The sequence below is a fragment of the Gastrolobium bilobum genome, unplaced genomic scaffold, assembly GCF_033153095.1.
Source record: "Gastrolobium bilobum isolate Gb01-03AN ecotype WA unplaced genomic scaffold, APGP_CSIRO_Gbil_v1 utg16143, whole genome shotgun sequence".
NCBI classification, from domain to species: domain Eukaryota; kingdom Viridiplantae; phylum Streptophyta; class Magnoliopsida; order Fabales; family Fabaceae; genus Gastrolobium; species Gastrolobium bilobum.
The window spans coordinates 109,605-113,903 of NW_026897537.1; the positions used below are offsets into that span (position 1 = coordinate 109,605).

The 4,299-nt window shown below is 35.9% G+C and overlaps 1 pseudogene; it reads right to left on the reverse strand.

Moving 5' to 3' along the window:
• Window positions 1-1,057: 1,057 nt before the first annotated feature.
• Window positions 1,058-4,053, reverse strand: LOC133307806 (pentatricopeptide repeat-containing protein At3g24000, mitochondrial-like; annotated as a pseudogene).
• Between the last annotated feature and the right edge of the window lie 246 nt (window positions 4,054-4,299).

Sequence of the window (4,299 nt, forward strand, 5' to 3'; positions counted from 1 at the left end):
TATTGCAAGTTATTTGGATTTGGCTTTGGCTTTTTGTCCAATAAATCTTCATATATCTCCAAAGCTTCCTACCACTTCTAGAGCTTCCCCATTAACCAAATTACATGGTTACAGAGAGACAAATATTTATTATCACATTATGTTAATTAGCATCATATCTGTCAGCTACTATAAATAGCATTATATAAAATGCTTTTAGAAGAAAAGAAAAAAAAGAATGAAAAGCAATACTTACATCAGCAATCAGCAGACTCATTACCTTGTTTAAGATGTGTTTGTCGAGTTTAAAAGTAGCACCACCTAGACAACCAAGCAAACAACTTAGAAAGATGTTGGTAGGATTAAAGTGACAAACAGGGGAAAAAAATATTTTTAACTTCAGAAAAGATGCTGAACTAAAATTAATAAAAGGTAGAACAGTCCAAAAAATTAATATGATTGAAAGAATTGTCAAGTCCACCACAGAGACCTGGAAAAATGAAAAAGTATTGAAAGGAAGGTGCAATTTTATAAGGAATGTCAAGTTTAAAATAGAGAACAAGATTTCCATATAGTTCTCAAACAGATGGTCAGCATATTTGCCTCTACCAGCATTGTTGTCAATACTTACTCATTATAGTTACAAAATATGCTTTTGCCCAAATGACTCAACAAATAAGTCAATAGCATAACATAATTAAAAAATATAATTGAATCCTAACTACCTTGTTCTGCTAGATAACAATCTCGACTTTTTCCCTCCTCTTGGAATATATAACCTTCATCCAACAAATCAGAAAATCTTTAGCAAAGATATTCATTTTCATGTCCTAGCACGAGGGCAATCGCCAATCGTACATGTACAGCCACTTCAGGGATATAATAAACTATATCATAATCTCATTCTGTTACTTTTAGTCCCTCTTTTTGTTAACACGGAGGAGACTGTTTGGCTGGGGGGCTTGACAATGCCCTTCCTTTCACTAAATACTGCCAGGTATCATTTCTCCAATCCCTCATATGACACCAAGGGGGATTACTTGACAAAAATATGCTATTCAAGGAACCGATCTTTCAGCTACCAGTAATCTTTACAAGAACGGCAACCTTCTTTGAAATGATGGAAACGAATAGTATCTCGAAGAATTATTTCTCTCTTCTCCACCTTGGAGATGAGCTTCATTGTTGTATGGCAATCAGAGCAAACTCTCAAATTCTTCATCACCCTCACTGGTGCTGATTTTGGTAAAGAAATAATTCCAAAAGTTACAACTAACTTTTCACTATGGTGGTTCGTGCTTATGGTGCTGCTGAGTTCAGCTTCAGAGATGCCCAAAGGAAGCTTGTCATTATCGAAGCTAATGTTCTTTATTTTCGCCAACATTTCTTCCAACCGTGAATAAATCAATTGACTCATTGGATGAGAACAATCGTCCACCAAAAATGTATGAACCTTATTTCCTACCTCAACCCAACTTATACCAGGTTACTTTTTAACTCCTAGGTCCCTCGGTCTTGCATGAGCTTCCTAACCTCTAAAGCAGGCTTCTCTTTCCCCGCATCATTGTAGATGTTGTAAAGAAGCACATAAGATGCAGCTGCATGAGGTTCAAGCTCTATTACTCTGTCAGTAACACGTTTTCCCATGTCAGTGTCCTTATGAAGCCTGCAAGCAAACTGGGTCATCCTCAAGACCTGAATCAAAAATAAAGCTCTGGGCATCCTCTAGCCTTCCCGCACGCCCTAAGAGATCAACAATGCAAGCACTGTGCTTTACATTAGCTGCTATGCCATAATCTTTCTTCATGATTTCAAAGTATCCTAATCCTTCTTCAACGAGACCTCCATGGGCTACAAGCAGTTAGGACCCCAAGTAATGTGATCTGGTTGGGTTCAATTCCAGAAACAGTCATCAATTCAAAAAGTCTTAGAGCTTCCTTAGGAAAACCATGTTGTGCGTAGCTACAAATCATTACAGACCAGGATACCACATCAGGGTTCTCTGTCTCTTGAAAGGTCCGCTGAGCGGAATCTATGTCTCCAGACTTTGCATACATGCAAATCTGCGAGTTTTGAATAATTGTAAAGCTTGCAATACCATATTTTAATGCATAACCCCGGATCTGCTCTCCAAGTCTTGCTGCAGCCATATCAGCACAAGCACCCATCACACTTGATATAATGAACTCATCTGGTTTCCTTCCATAAGCCAAAAAATGATGGAACAAAGACAATGCATTTTCGAACTTTCCATTTTGAACATAACCTGCAATCATGGACGTCCATGAGACAACATATAATTTAGGAGTTGAATTAAAGCACCTTAGCCCATCTTCCACTAAACCCAAAAAGGAGTACAAGTCCACTAATGACGACTTTTCAGTCTTGTATATGAGGAATATGTTAGAATCAAATCTAACCAGGACAACTTTTCCAAAAAGCTCCTCCCTAGGAAATTCTCTAAGATTTTGTATATGAGGAATATCATTCAACTCTCCTCCATTGCTAACCTAAATCTAACAGCAAAACCATAATCTTTAGAGCCACAATGAAATATACAGCCAGTAACACATTCTTTCAAGTAAGATTACAACAACCATTATTTGATATACAGCCAATAACATATATTCTAACTGGTTATACTATATGATATTAATGGTCTCTGATTTTATCTCATTGATATTTGACTTTAAGAATTTAAGACAAAAAGAATCACAACACTCAAACAACACATAACGGAAAACTTGATATCCAAACAACCAAAGCATATGTATTTCTACATTAGTGCCAATAACCATTAGGCACAACTTTTTTTTTGAAATAGTATATTAGAGATATAAAATCATTCTTGGGCATGCACCTAACAACCTACAGTTTTAGAACAGCTGGTCCTTCATGTGGTATCAAAACCTTCGCGACCAAGTGATTAGGACTCAAGAGTTCATTCCTAGCTCCTTTGTTGTTAATAATTAAAGTGAGTTTCAGCACAAGTAATGTACTTTGTCCACACTTTGAGTCCAAACTCCAAAGGGCTTTTGCATAAGGGGTCATCTGAATTTTACTGGCTCCAGAAGCATACTTATTGTATTAAATTTCAAAAAATGTAAAATCAAGTTCAAGCACATATTATAAGGAACTGAATTTTACAATGGTGAATTATCAAAACATAAGACTGTAGCACAAAAGGGACATAGACAACATAGTATGTTAGAGGAGTAATCTTTACCCTTGCATTTTTGCAAAGAGATTGTTTCCCATACTCGAACTAGTAACCTTCTGGTTACAAGGAGTAATCTTCCCGCTGCTCCAAGGCTCGCCCTCCAACTTTTGTGTTTCTATGATTTCAAAATTACTAAAGATGAAACAAACAAAAGAAAAAGAGAGTACATACTATTTACGCAACCTAGCACATTGGCTTGCATAAATTATGTGAACCAAGTCAGGCTTAGATTGTCATGTAATCAGGCTAAGATTGCCATGTAAAGATCTTCGCATGGACTACAATATCACTATAAGATTGGAATTTCAGTTGGCAATCCACCCCGGCACATAATCTTAAACCATAGACACTCATTATGAGGTAATCTATCCATCCCTTCGCATTTTTGTGAAATTACTTTATCACAAAAGCTTATTCTTAAGCTGTGAATTAGCAGTAACTAGATAGTTATATTGTACCTAATGTTAGCTGTATGGTCAATTTGAAAATAAAGATAATTCATAATTATCAATATCATTATCATTATTTTGTACCACTAAGAAATGGTCCAAAATGCAGCATTTTTGTTCTTTTTACAAATAGCTAGTGGATAGAAAGATTTAACATGCAGATATTCCATGACGCATCGATGCATTGTATGAGTATACAATACTATTTTTCAAAATAAAGGTGAATAATCCCCGTTATTGTATCACTCTTCCAATTGGCAAGAAGTCTTCCCTATGTAATTCCTCTAACCACAAATTAAGGTGAACCTTTACATATATTGTCTGAGCAAGAGAATAAATAGAAGGTTCAGAAATATCCTCGGTTAAACTCAGATAAACAGATGGCATGACAACATTGGCCACCATATCTGCATACCAGAAATGAAATCTAAATGACTTCTGCTAATAGTTGGGCTGATACATAATTACATATTAGTAAATATATCAAACAAGTAAATCTGGAAAACACCTTATCTCAGTCACATTAACAGGTGGAACTGATTAAGTTTACAATGCACTGCAATACTGTCAAATAAAAGTTGAATTCCTCAACAAACTGTCACTCTGCCTTTAGGACCTCATATATGGCATAATTGTTATTAGGAGGTTAGG